The sequence below is a fragment of the Balearica regulorum genome, chromosome 6 (genome assembly GCF_011004875.1).
Source record: "Balearica regulorum gibbericeps isolate bBalReg1 chromosome 6, bBalReg1.pri, whole genome shotgun sequence".
Lineage (NCBI taxonomy): Eukaryota > Metazoa > Chordata > Aves > Gruiformes > Gruidae > Balearica > Balearica regulorum.
Genome location: NC_046189.1, coordinates 16,018,524 through 16,033,991, shown reverse-complemented (window position 1 = coordinate 16,033,991; position 15,468 = coordinate 16,018,524). Strand labels below are relative to the sequence as shown.

Genomic DNA, 15,468 nt, shown 5'->3' with positions numbered 1-15,468 from the left:
GAGATGAAAGCCCCGATGTCACACCAAATCTCTCTCATCCTTAGAGAAAACATGAGGAAAAGGGCATCCAGTAGCAGATGACTGGCAGGTAAAACAGGGAAAGCAGAGGGTAAGAATCAACAAAACAAATAAATAGTTAACAGGAAAATTCGTATTTTCACTTCACATCCTCCTCGATAAATAAGTTTTAATGAGTAACAGAACAGAACTAAACTTCTCCAGGCAAGTAATTCTGCACTTATTGCATTACTAGATGTGGAACTCAACATCATGGTGAAGTGGTGAAGACCAAAAATATAAATTATTTCTGAAAGGACTAGGTAAGATATTAACCACAAGTCCAACAATAGCTGTTAAACAAAACACTTCACATGAAACCTCCAGCTCAGGTAACGTGAACGAACTGTGGGATGTTACAAGGTAAAAAAGCATATTAGAGAAGGATCACTCTATGTACCTATTCCTTGTTATATTCCTTTCCTAGGTATTTTCTCCTTCTCATCACTGGGAACAGAATACTAAGTGATAGAAATATGGCAGTTCTTACATCTTTATTCAATGTGAAAGCGTTTCTCATGACATAGGAAAACATTTTGGAATCATTTTAAAATAAAAAAACTGCATCTATAGATGCAGTAGTTTTCCTCGTTAATTTATAAAGCAGTCGTCTCCCATAAAACCTTTGCAAAATGCCTTCTGCTTCAGTAAACACAATGATGGAGTCACTGGTACCACATATGCATGGTAGAGAAGTAAATATAGAGAGACTCCCTAACAAAGAGCCAAGAATATGTTCCACACATCCTTCAACCTAGTTTGGATAACTTGTTATAGAGTGTAAAACCTACAAAAGACATGTAAGAAACCTGAGAAAAATCAGCAAATGCAAGCTTGATTTTCACAGCTTCTAATTTCAAAAAATCAATCTGTACAAAGTTAATATTTTCCAAAAGTCAGTATGAAAGAGAATTGTATTGAATATTATTAAGTTCATCATGTGACTGTGTTGGAGTATGCACAATATAATCTGATTTAGAAACTCTACACTTGAGCGAATTGCTAAATAACTTGAAATCTAAGTGCAACTGAAAGTAGAAGGGCCTTTTCTTAACATATTCTGCATTTTAACCTTAATTCCAGCAAGATGGATTCTAGCTTTTGGCTTTTAAACATCTTAAAAGATGAGTGGAGTATTAAACTGATGGTAAAAACTGGCAGCACACTTAGAAATTAGTTCAACAGTCTAGCATGCAAAAAGATTAATGACAAGAACAAAACTCTACTGACAGTCAGATGTTCAGTATCACTTCAATGTGTTTAATACCATCGGAACTGCAAGTTCAACCAAAGTGTAAAGGTAAAGTTTAGGTAAGTTTTAAAGCTGTGCTGGCAAAATATCTCTCTGTCAAGTTTTTCATATCAACCCATGATTTGGTATAAATGTCTACGCACACATTCTCCAAACAAAAATTAGAAGAGAAAAATGTGTGAATTCAAGTCAAAAAGCAACTAAAATGATGAGTTTTCAGATAAAACATTTGTTTGTTTCTTAAATGATAGACTGCTTAGAATGACAGGTTCCAAAAGCATGATTTCATTATCTACCTTATTAATTTGCACTTTATTGACCTTTGAGCAATTGAATGTTAAACATATGTTGAAAGATTGATTGTTAGTGGAGGCCAGCAAAACTACTTGCATTTACAGGTTGAAACCTGAGGCCAGAGGAGCAACTGAACTACATCTAGTGCCAAATGCATTACTGATGGAGCAGTACATTAGCAATAAGTTTACATCTTTTGTTAGGTATATAACCAAAAGAGCTTTTTTCTACCTTAAGAATAGCTGTAACTCCTCCAGCACAGATTCTTTTCATTACATTTTTTTTTGCACCTGACATTATTCTAAGACCACTGACAGAACTGCTGGGTCGAGTGGGAACTGAAAAACACCATGACTCCATCTCTTCTCATATTCATTCTGTACAGTTACTAACACTGATGACTAAACTTTGATATGGCTGGTAAAGTTGCACTAGCAATAAAGACTTACAAAAAAGGAGTGTAAAGAAGAGTAAGCCCTACACAGTTCATCCAAATCCTTTTTGGGCTTGTTTTTCTTCTTTTTGTTTGTCTATTTATCATTATAATGTTTCCTGCCTGTATTAATCTTCATCAACATAATCTGTGACCATTTTTAGCTTGTGTAAATAGCTGTAAAGAAGCAGCTATTGTGTCAATAGCAAAAAAGAAGTCTGGAGATTAGTTCAGACAGAACCTATGTCAGGCTCTGGGAGATGAACGAGTGAACTCACAGTGTTAAAAAATGTAAAAATATTTAATAAAACAGTGAGGTGGCTTCCCTTGAAATAGAACACAGCCTGAGTATAAACCAAACATGGATTTATCAGCTTACAGAAGGGAAAAGAGCTGAAGAATTTCTGCTTGATCTGACAAAGCTACCTTACCAGATCAGGGCTCTCCCTGCTCTTTATTAAGTCAACAAGGTAACCATGCTGAAAAAAAAAAAAAAAAAAAAAAAAAAAGGCAAATTTCAGAATATAAGCAAGTAAATGCAAAATACAGGAAGTGTTTAGGAGATCTCAGATAAACCCTTCTTTCCAGTTTTAGGAACCAAACTTTAATAGTTTGGGCAAATAAGAGTGAGTCCAGAGGTTAACAGCAATAAAAAATAGCATAAGTATAAATAAATATAAATAAAGAAAAAAGTTAACATAAAGAAAGGATATAACATTTGTATTTCCTAGTCTACAAAATAAGAGTTTGGTTAGATATGATGCTTTTTTAATATATATAATGGATGGTAATGCTAAAAAAAAAATTAAAAAAAAAAATCAGTGGTTGTCAATATATAGTTAGAGTAGCAGATGTAGTAATCAGTTTAATTTGTAACAAACAAAGTTTAGACTAGAAATTAAGAAACATTCTCCAATTACGATAGTTAAACACTAAAGGTGGATACCCAGGGTGATAATGGAATCTTTTTCACTGAAGCTTAAGAACAGGACAGCCAAAAATCTATAGAAATATAGACAATCCCTTGCATCTGTTCTATTTCAATTTTTTTAATCTTGATTTTGAAAATAAGTGTTTTAATTAGCTTGGGTTGAACTATTCATATATATCCCAGGAAGAAGAAGATAGCAGGCAGTCCCACAGAGAAGCAACGGGATAGCACATTATAAGCACAAGAACACTCAGCTACTCACAGGAGAATTCTCATGACTGGTAAAGTCTAATTTTCATTTCCATTAATAAAGTACAGTCATTTTCTAAAAAGAGAGAAAGTGTTCTTAAAAATATCCATGCTATCAACCCAACATTCTAGAAACACTTTAGCAACAAATAGCAGTTTGTACAAAATTAAAATATTTCTGACTCTCCAGAAAGCATCTATGGAAAGCAATGAGTATATGTGCATGTTCTATGATCTCAATGGGTGTTGTTTCATCCAGTCAGGTGCATTGCTGAACAAAGATTAGCACACTAGTTTAACCAATTCCACATCACTTTCAGGAGCAATGGTATCAGTGAACGGTATCTTTACAAAACACTTTTTAAAATTTATTTTACAGATTAGAGTAATAGATGATAGTAAGAAAGAACCAAACTTGTTTCTAAATTGTTCCAGTGTTTAATTATTCTTTTTACTAAAAAACTTGCCCCTCATTTCCAACTGTTTTAGCTCCAGCTTCCAATAATGGGATCTTTTTCCATTTTCATCTCTTGCCTTATAAATCTTCTCTGCAGTACATTGCTTCCTTTTGTCCATACCTATGGATCATATTCCAATAACCACATAATCCTGTTGATAAACTAAAAAAATCAGAGTTCTTAAACCTCCAACAAAAAGGTACATTTGTCACTCTTTTACAAGATCAAAGCCATTTCCATTGTTAAAATAACTTGATTGTGAAATCAGCCTGAGTGTCCCAGCTGAGCTCTCAACAGTTCTATTTTCTGTGCTGCCACAGCTGTTTTCTGTGAAGTAACTTAATTTGTCATCAGAAAGATTAAGTTCATGCAATTATTTTTTTTTAATAACTAGTGTTTAGGAAAAGTAGCATATGTTTGATAGCTTCCAACATCAATGGGTCATCAATCAGATGATCAGATTTACATGACTTTTAACAAAAGATGAGTAAAAGATAGACAATGAGACTTGTCTTATTTAAGACAATAAGGCTTTATTTCAGGCTACAAAATGACCTGGGTGAATGTGTAAGAAAAAAACTCAGTAAAACAGGATAGAGGACTAGTGATTGATTGTCCGTTCAGAACTATTTTAACCACCTTTACACTGTTAACCACTTTTCAGGGCAGCATTTGATGCCTAAATGACGATCTTTAGGATAGATATCTGATTATCATTGCAGAAAAGGAGAAGCTAGAAATGGAATTCAAACCTGATATTTTGGTTTTCCTCTGATAAAAGAATGACAGTATATCCTCTGAAAATTCCAAAATGCTGAGTTCAGGGAATATTTCAAGTCAAAAATATAATTACCAATATAGATAAAAAAAGAGGTACAGTGCTTCTATTCTAATATAACAGCTAGCTTTATCAAACATCACATGGTGATGTGGCTTTTTTGTTATTTTTTGTTCTTTTGTTTTAAAGATGACTGTACATTAGGATAGGAAAAGTATTTACTATATTGTAATGGAAAATGACCGGAGGAAAATATGACATTTAGTAAGTCATATTTTAACAACATCAACATTCATTATTGGCTCCAATATACATGAAAAATATTTGCAGTTCACGTGCAACACTTGTCTGGTACTTGTCTGGTACAAGATCTTACATAATATAAGATTTTATTTCAGGCTACAATTTTTTTTCACTAAAAGCAGCCCATTTGAAGATTAACAGGATTTCCTCACAACTGTATACCTTCCTCAAAAATTTGAAGGAAAGCCACCATCTGACCAAAAAAACCCCTCACCAAAAAAGCCAACCACCAAAACCCAACCTAGTTTAAAACTTTTCCAGTACCCAAATGTAATTTAATATACTTTGACTATTTATAAAAGTGATCCAAGTAATTTGTAACATTTAAATTATCTCAGTGAACTTAATGGCATTAGCTTGTATTTATACTTGCAAAAAGCAGTTCATTTACCTTTCATATAGAGCAAAACTTTGGTGAGAATCTGAGAACTAAGGTGCTCTGCTTTGGGATTTTACTTGAGAAAGTGGTAATATAACTCAAACAGTTCCACTGTTTCTGGAAGGCCTGATTCAGCTCTCACTGAGGTCTTCTGGCTTAGGGAACTTCTCTTTGTGAGACTGTTGTGCATATCAACATTGACACAAAAAGTGATTGACACAAAAACTGCAAAAGAGAGGCCACACAATGACACAATCCTTTGCACTGGGTGGTCCTTTACAAATGGGTCTTGGAATAGTAAGTGCCTTAGGGCTGTTGCACTCTGAAGGATCTGGCCTCTATGTCACGTAGCAGGAATTTTACACAACAGGAAATATCTCCTGTGATCCTATTTTTAAGTAAAGGTATTAAATTTTGACAGATAGAAAGAATGTGTTCCAGTCATTAATCTTAAACTTTTAATATCAGCATGATTTGAGCTGTAACTCTAAAATTCTTGCAAACATTTATACTAAACCGTCATAGCTCAAGTTTAAACTGAAGCACCTGCCAGAACATTACTGAGACCACTAAAATGCTGGATATAGCTGGAACAATAACTTTTCTTTTGTTCATGAAAACAGCCCAGTTTCTGGAATATGAGGGCTATAAAGACCTTTGATTTGATTATTGCACGCCAATATCCTGTCTGCAAAACCAGCCAACATTACATATCTAGAGAACAAATATGAAATTAGGTAAGCATAAAACAAGCCTTCTCCAGCATCTTCCCAAACTAGGGACTTTTTGAGCCAGAGATTACATTTAATAGCATGTCCCATGGCCCCTGCTAGATTTATTCCATATGAATTTGCCTAAAGCTTTCTTGAAATCCCTTATTTATTATTCTCCACAACATCCTGGGACAATTCATTCTACACTTCAGTAACCCATTACGGAAAATATATTGTCATTTGCATGTTTTAAGTGTAACACATGCTAACTGCCTATGATCTCTCTAAATTCTTGCATTACAGGAACATTAGATAATTATTTCCTGTTCACATTCTCCATACCATTCAGAGTTTCATACTATTGACATGTAAATTACATGGATTTACAGAGTGGCATAATATTTCATGTTTCATTCTTAGTTCTCCTCCTAAGAATGACAAATTTTTCATGTGTCTTTTCATAGTTGCTGAGCCCTGAGCAGGCATTTTGAGGTAAGTATCAAAATAATATTGAAATCACTTTCTTGAGTAATAAAAACATTAGAGAGGCCATTACTGTGTATGCATAGTTCAAGATTGGGCTTTTTCCCTCCCTATATTAATGATTGTTCATTTATCCACAAATTATCTAACATTCAAATTGTCTAGTATTTGTCAGACATCATAACATTGTTTTCTTTGCTCTTTTTTAACAAGAAACAAAAACACTATCAATTACTTCTAGCGTGCTCTTCTAATTCAGCTTTTTCAGCATTTCATCATGTGGATTTTGTTTCATTTTGCATTCCAACAAACCTTCACAGAACATGAATTACATATTGTATACAGTCCTTGAATTAGGAAAACCTCAATCGGTCCCTGTAACATATCTCAAACTGATATGAGTTTATTATTGCAGTATTAGAATTTAGCTCTATTCCTGAATTCTGATCCATTATTATAGAGTTTAAACTCTGAATCATTGATGCATTATTCATAGAAGTTTAGAAATTCTGCTTTTCTATAGTTATACAACCAAGTTTTTAATGAAAGATTGTACTTCATAGGGAAACATAAATTTACTTTGCAAAAACACTAGATAATATTCAAAGAAGTTTGAATTGTGTTCTCTGAAAATAGAAGTATAACAATGAATGTAACTGAAGCTAAACAATGCAGGTCTATGAAAAAATGCTGACTTGGGAGATTTTTACAGGAGGAAGCCTAAACCTCTCAAATTACAAACTTTCCCTTTTCTGTCAACGGTATTGGTATTTTAAAATTACACAGTTCAGGAGTGAGACTTCCACTGGGACGATTGCAAGCAGCTTACCAGTCCTTGTGACATTTCAGAAGATAGGTATCCGAGGTGGCTCTGTTTGGTGACGCAGTACCCTAAGCCACGATACCATCCATCACATCCAAGCTGGGCAAAGTATTATTCCTTCTCCCATTCAACAGTTCTCCACAAACCCTGCTTCCCACTTATTATAGAAGAGCTTACAGTCAGAGGTAAGAAGGTATATGCTGCCACCTCACTGTCAGGAAAAACAGACCACTCCTGGGGTCAAAATTTAAGCTGCAGCAGAGAATGAACTAAAACAGGAAAAGAAGCATCCCCTGTGCAGATGTCCCACAGCAGAGAATTCCCACTTTAGGTAAGAAATGGTGCTAAAATCTCGTTCAGGTTTTGTGCAAATGGTTCGGTCAGAGTAAAATTTCCTTAGTGTGAACTTAACCATGCTACAGAATCTTTGCAAATCAGTTAAAACTTGACTAAATTATTTGACTCTGAAGAGGAAAGAGCTTTTGGGGCTAAAGAGGCTGATTGCTCAAGAGTGTTGCTAAAATTAGCAAAGGTTTATACAATTCTTATGTATCACACGAATATTTTTTAATATAATTCCCCTGTCATTTTAAAAGCTTAATAAAGAAGACTAGAGAAATTAAGGGGTAGTGGATAGCACAATTTGTACTACAGTTTTAAGATATACTCACTTTGTATAAAAAAGAAGCTATTTTGTACAAAAAAGTAGCTAGAAGTTTTACAAGAACTTTGTACCTGGCTTTGTGAATTTCATAAATAACTTGTGTTGATGTGGAAATTATATTAAACTAGGAGGAAAACAGAAGGAAAACAAACAAGATGAAATCTAAATTATCCAAGTGCTATGATGAGTATACAAGACAAAAAGTAGGAGCAGAAGCATAACAGAACATAATAGAAAGATTTCATCCTACACTTGTCTTCAGAAGACAGACCAACATTGATTCTGCTCTTCTAAGAGAGTGAAAAAGTATTCACGTACAGCTTCTGAGATCAAAGGTTAATGACATTAGGAAATCTAACAAACATTTTCTAGTATTAGCAACCTAGTGCTTGATATTTTTCACACCAGAAACTACTATGTCTAATTTATTTTTTTTAAATAATAGGTCAGATCACATAAAGACTTTTGTATAAGACAAAGTCCAGAAAGAGAAGAATACAACAGTAAGATAGAGGTTACCTTAGTACCTCCTTATTTCAGCATTAGGCATCAATGAATCCTCACATGTTAATATCCTACAGAAAAAAACCAGACTGAAGCTACATAGATGCAACCTAGCCAACCTTTTTTTCTGCAGGAATGGCAAAAGTATTCCCCCTGCCTTCTCTGATTGGTCTCAGTCAAGAAATTCTCATGGTGTTGAGATTGTTACTAACATTGGTGAGAGAGAGGTGCACACATAGGTGAAGGTATGATCTGGAAAAGGGGAAAAGAAGGGATAGTAAAGAAGATTCCCAAATATCTTCTTTAGAAGGCATTAAAAAAGAATAGAAAAAAGCATTTTATTTTTCCCTGAAAAGGCTTGTCCTGAGGCTTCCCAAGTCCCTCAGCCTCCTAGGAGACACTGTGGGAGTGAAGCAGTACTCGCTGTAGAGGCAGAAAGGGAAGGGATCACTTAACCAATTTGGACATAGCAAATCCATGAGAACAGATAGGAGGCATCCAAAGATGCTGAAGGAGCTGGACAAAGTCCTTGTGAGGCTGCTTTCTATCATCTATGAAAGATCAAGGGAAACGGGGAGCCTGGAGAAGAGAAGGCTCAGGGGAGACCTCACTGCTCTTTACAGCTACGTAGTCAAAGGACACAGAGCAGATGGAGCTAGACTCCTCTCAGACGTGCATGTTTATAGGACAAGAAGAAACAGAGAAGTAGAAACATGAGAAATTCTGGTATTTGGGGGGAAAATTACTGTGAGAAATTCCAATATTTTGAAAAGAATTTTCCCCATGAGGGCAGTTCAGTACAGGAAGAGGTTGCCCAGAGGGGTTGTAGAATTGCCATCCTAGGGGGCATTCAAAGCTCAGCTGGACAAGTCCCTGAGCACCTTGATCATGTTTGACTACATGACCTCTGAGGTCCCTTCCAACTACAACTGGGGCTCTATGATTCTAACATACAGCAAAGTACTGCCACCATGGATAAAGTTGTATTAGCAAAACTGTGCTTAGCACTGCAGTAAGTTGGGACTTTTCATTTCCAATTACTTGGAAGTTCTTTTAAAGAAGTACTTGAAATCTGCACACTTCACATTGTCTCCAGTAGCAGGATATAGACGATATAATTTACTTGCAGAATTCAGTGCTGCAGGATGCAATTGATTCAATTATGTTATTAAGATTTTTAGCAGATTAAGTATAAATAATAATGACAATTGCTATTAATGTAACATAGGATACAAATAAAAAGGCTAGCAATTTTCAGGCTTTAGTCAGATCATAAGCATATCACCAGATGGAACAAAAACAAAATTATGTTGTTTCAATGATACAAAATCCTGGGCAGATATATCTAATATACAATACTATTGGAGACAGAAAATTGAATTATTTAACTGTTTTCCTACATGTTATATACTGTTTTCACTATTAAGTATTTGAAGAACTACTGGAAGAACTATTTTGTGTATTTGATTTTTGAGAGTAAGTAACAGACAATACTGCACATCAGTAATTATTTCTCTGCCTTTCCCTTTACTCATTCCTCCAAAATATAAAAGAACAATTAATGACAGTATGGAAAAGACAGATAAAATATTGACATTTTTACTACTTACAAATTACTGTTGAAACATACGCATCTATTAAATCCATGTTTTTGTATGCAAAGGTACTACAAAATAGATTTAAAATCTAATATTCAATAACCCAAAGTATGATGTTCATTCAGCCCAAACAAAGGCTAAAAACATTAAAAGGCCAAAGTCTGGAAGAATTATCTACTTTGTTTTAAAAACACATTTAAAATGAAGAGACCTTAGCAAATTTAATCTGCTATAGCTGACATCATTCCTGGGCATCAATTCAAATTCCAAATTTAATTTCAGTGAAGCTTTAATAAAAGTAATGCCTTCTGCAGATTCAGACCCATCTGACTGCCATTATCTGCTGATGACAATACAAAGTAACTTAACCAAATATGGTTTCTGTAAACAGTTCCTACAAGTAAGGATAGATGACATATATGTTAAACTGGCTTCAGACAACATTCTAGTCGATGTTGCTTACTATTAGCATGGTTTATGCCATTCCAAGTATTAGCACAGACTTTAGAGTTCTTTTGAACGCATTTTTTCTTTTAGACAGACACATGCTTTGTGTCACAATTTGATGACTTTGATGTATTGATACGGTGAAAATACCACGGAAGAGAGATGTATGGCATGGTAAGCAAAGCACAGAAAAGAGAAAAGGAAAATCCAAGGTAGGGAAAACCTCTGCGATGGGCCTACCTCCATGATATTTAGCAAGACTTTAAATTTGTGACAATGGTGAAAGGAAGATTAGAGGTAATTTTATCTATTTTACTTTTTATGGTAGATACAAAGTGTACGTAGCTCATCTCTGTTATTGACTTTGCAAAATTGGCAGGAAATTGCATGAGTTGAAGCTTTCTTGGGAAATTTTTAGATTCCAACTTTGCTTAGAAAAACTATCTGAAAGTACACTTGGCAGAGCCTTCCATAATCTCACAAAAGAATTTGCTGGCGATTGACAGAGCTCCAAGCACATACATTTGCATATGCAAAGAACATTTCTTGCATGAAAAAAATTGCATTTGTTCATACAGACTGATATTTAGCCAAATCAATTAAATACTAACAGTTACATAACAGTTCATTAATCCTCACTAGTGTGCATTTGTATAGTTCCTAGGATTTCTATTTGTAAGTATCTGAGAGTGTAAACACTTTTTAGTTGCAATGAAACATACACATACTCTATTCTACTTTTTTTTTTTTAAATTACAGCATTTAAAAACAAGCCCATAAAGGTGCCAAGCACATAATATATTAAAACCATTCTCCATTCCCTTTGCAGTTCCTCAACTCCTTCATAGGAGCAAGTGTTAAAGAAATAATTTTACCCCAAAGTAAAACTTAGATAAAGATAAAATTCATATCCAGGAGCTTTTTTGGAAATGCTTTCCTAAACCTTAGAATACAAAGCTATGGAATAGGTAAAAAAAACCCCAACCAACCAAAAAAAAACCCCAAATCAAAAAACTTTGCTAACTCACTCAGAACATCAGGTTATTCAACATGTCCACTGCCTTCAGGCCGATCACTGAAAAAAGAAAGTGCTCATCAGTGCAAAATCCACTTATGTACATTTCCTTAGGTTTACATTCCTAATCAATAAATATCTTCAAATTAAATTTCTGTTTGTAAGAATGCCACGGTTGACTATACACTACAAAATGGTATTTTAGAAAAAATCTGAAAGATACAATAATAGATACATTCCCTTTGTGGACTATGAACATGCCCAAAAACATCTGTGTCAATGAAGTTGTTGAACTTAGTTAAAATGACTACTGAGAAGGCAAACACAGTTCTTACTTATTTTAATAGAATAAATGTCATCTCTCGACACTGCCTCACACAATTATTAACAGATAAAAATAATTATTTCCACATTGCAACCACTTCCTTAACAAGCTGGAGCTTCTATTTTGATTTTTTTTTTAATTCCCCATTACCTTTCTTCAGTCTTCATCTGCCACTTCCTTATAAAGAAAAGGGGAGAAACTTTCTTCAGCTGTGACCTCTGCCAACAGCAGTAATAATTTGGGTAGGGGTTTTTGTTTGGTTTTTTGTGGGTTTGTTGGTTTGTTGGGGGTTTTTTTTTGAGGGGGGGCAGGTAAAGAAGAAGGAGAAAAAGAAAAAGAGGATAAAACATACATGGGTTTAGATTTCCTCAGGAAATCATGAATGTTAGGAAGTTCCTGATGATAGCGGAGATTGAGTTTCAAAAGCAAGCCTGACCTGCTTGGTCAGAACTATTTAAACTGGGTTATACTCTTTGCTGAAGGCAAATAAACCGCAGAAAGTCTTCTTCCAAATTATTTTTTTCAAACAACAAAGCTCAACGACGTCAGACATGAAACAACCAATTTCCTTTAGAAGTTGTGGATTTAGAGTTGTAAGGATTTTCAAAGATGAGAGCACTCACCTTTTAAAAGTTTGCCAAATATGGATTTCCTGGCAGCTGGAGGTGTGCGGAGCAGCGTGTTGTTGCATAAGGAAAGGCAGGGGCAGCGCCAAGGGGACACAGCAGTAGGCCATAAATGGAGAAGTTAGCCAAGGCCATTATGGATAACTTCACCCCATTGTAATTTACTGCTTGTTTCTGCATCTGTAAGACACAGTTCAGGGCACAGAGTTAGTATAAGTACATTCTGTTAAACCCTTTTCTAATGCTTTTTTATATCATTCATTTTAGGTGAGAGTTCACTATTCTCGTCTGAATCTTTATGAATGTGAAATACTTAGTATCCCTTAGTTTACATAAAGCTCAGGCAAATGTAAGAGATTACAGCATGAGATAAAAGGGCTGTATCTCTGGCACAAAATAATGCAGAAGAAACGATGGCGAGCCTTCACTGTACGGCCCTATACAGTAAATTAACACCAGGTCAAGGCACCAAGGGCTGCACAAACAAAATTACGCTTGGCACCGGTGTAAGTTTCAAAGAAATACGGCCTTTTTAACTAACAAATATTTTGTACTGTGGAATCATTTTAGTCCAGAATTTCTGATTCTTCCTATTCTCCACATACTTTTAATAGCAAGTATATCTGGTGGATTAAACAGAACGTTTTTGCTAGAAATTTTAAAAATATAGAGTACGTCAAGTTTCTCATAATCACTCCATATTTTCCAAAGCAGCTCCTTCTTTCATTTCGTGTACAAGGTTTCAGCCATTTGGATGCAGACAGCAGCTTAGAAATATCTTTTGTAATGCACCAAAAGCAGTAGTGAAAAAACTTTGTAAGGTTTATGTTCAACATTCTTGCTGCAAATTCAGTGTGAGTAAAAATAAACTTAATCCAAAGTCAGTGTAAACCCACGGCATCCCAAAGGATGCCACAAAATATTTACAGGCATGCTGGAAAGCTCAAATTGAAAAGAAATAAAGGAAAAATAAACTGACAATGGCAAAGAAAACAAACAACAGGAGACAAAACCAAAACACTCATCACACTGATCACACTAACGCAGAGATAATTTTTTACCCATAATTTGTTCACTGTCAGCCAGTTCATAAATGTCTTCGAGATCCCAGAAATAACACGGAGTTTAAGTCTAAAAAGAATTCCTCAATGAAGAATTTATGCTCTCTAAATAGTTTCTAATCAGACTCGGCATATTTTTAAAAGCTGAGAACAGCATCAAGAATAGTAATGAACTTATAAGACTGCCACTTTAAAGAAATTAAATCTTTGCATTTTATCCTCCTATTCCTTTCATTTTTGTCCTTCTCATATATGTACATTTAGGACTTAATTATACAGAAAACATAGTTATTTGGTCCCAAGACAAGAATCCATTTGCTGAACAAAAATTGTAAAGAGGAGAAAAAATTTGAAAAACAATATTTTAGATTTTTAATTAACTGATAAACAAAACATCTTGGAAATTTGCATAAATTACACACTGAATTTTAGAAGAGCAAATAATAAAAACTGTAACTATGGTCCTACTTCAAAATATTTAAAACAGAGCATAATTTGAAATACATTAATATCCATTTGAAGACGCTTACGCAGACAAGTATCTGCTTATAGTTTGAATTGCAGATCTGCTAACCCAGCAAGGCAGCTTTGCCTACAGGGACGTTTCAGGGTAGTTATTAAGTGAGCTATGAGCAGGCTGTTGTGGGTACCGACAGCAATAGCTATCACTGCATGGACGGTGCACAGTGACAGCTAAGTGGGCTTGCACACGTCACCCTGATGCTATGCGCTGAAGGCAGCCAGTATTTCTGCTGGTTTTTCTGAAGCTATGAAGTATCTTTATACTCTGTCTCAACCTACAATGCAATCAGAGCTACTTGTCAGGGGGTGCAGCTGCTGGCCTCTACAGAAACAAAAAAAAGGCAATAAGAAAAAGAACTAATAATCCCAGTAGCATTTCAGTGATTGTTCATTGTAATATCATTGTAACAATATTACTGCTATTATTACTAATTATCTAATTAATATGTTGTAAAATTAGAAAATATAAATTCTTCAGAGTTAGCTGATTTGGTTTTGGATTTGTCCTTTAAATCTGAAGGAGCTATATTTTCAATGGGACAAGTCAGCTCCTTCATGTGCCACTTTATGAACCTGTTTCTCCCTGATCATTAAGCCCTTAAGGACAGTTGCAAGGATTTCACAGAAATACTAGCATGGGTGCACAATTACATAGCGTACTCACTGGGTTCTCTGTGACAGACATTGAACATGGGAGTGAACCTGAAGCTGACTTAGGAGTCTCTTCAGTTAGTATAGAAAAAAATATATTTTGTTAAATGGATTACGTAGCATCTACATGCTGCTTTTTTGAATTCCTATTTTCTTAGAAAACATTTCAAAATATTATGTTAATTCAAGCCATAGCAATCTGGGTCCTTACCTAAACCTTTGATTGTGGGAATTACTGATTAAAGCCCACTGATTTTAGTTATCATTGAAGATGCATTATACTTCTCAAAACCATTAAAATTGGGCCCTATACTTCTGCTTTTTTTTTCTTCTATATAAAAAAAAAAAAATACATCAACCTGTAGTTTTCACACAGAGTTTAAAACTCAGAAGGAACAGACACACGAGAAGAATCCTCAAAACTAAATTAAAGAAGTATGGAATATATTCAATTTACCTTTATCCTAAAGAAGACCTTGAGGACTCAAAGATATTAAATGAAATGCATTATAGCATAGCAATGGGACATTGATATCCAAGTTTATTTTAACTGCAGAGTTGTCAGTGTTTCTGTCTTCCTTATCTGCAGTCTCATTTACACGAATGAATACAGTCTCCATGTTTTCCAAGTACTAATATTGCAATACAAAAGTTCCACAAACTTGGCCTTTTCAACAGCAAATGCATCATATTCAAAATGTTCTTAGATGTAAGTTCTGCCTTATTTAGTCTTCAGTGAAGACCACAGATGGAGATAACATTTGCTCACACTTTATTACAGAGCAGACTATTTAATAATCAACATGTTGGAGCACTGTTCATTTTGCCTTAAAATAAGTAGCTTTTAAAATAAATAAGTTCCAGTGATTAAAACTAAAAGAAGTTTCTTTTTCCTTTAAATG

The 15,468-nt window shown here is 34.7% G+C and overlaps 1 long non-coding RNA gene across 1 annotated transcript in view; it reads right to left on the bottom strand.

Annotated features, from left to right (window-relative positions):
• Window positions 1-11,394: 11,394 nt before the first annotated feature.
• Window positions 11,395-15,468, bottom strand: part of LOC142602339 (uncharacterized) — a 45,499-nt gene continuing 41,425 nt past the window's right edge. Inside the window, exons 3-4 of the long non-coding RNA XR_012836063.1 lie at window positions 12,330-12,512; window positions 11,395-11,441 (exon numbers count right to left, since the gene is read on the bottom strand). This is a non-coding gene — a long non-coding RNA (uncharacterized LOC142602339). The remainder of the gene's footprint in view (window positions 11,442-12,329; window positions 12,513-15,468) is intronic.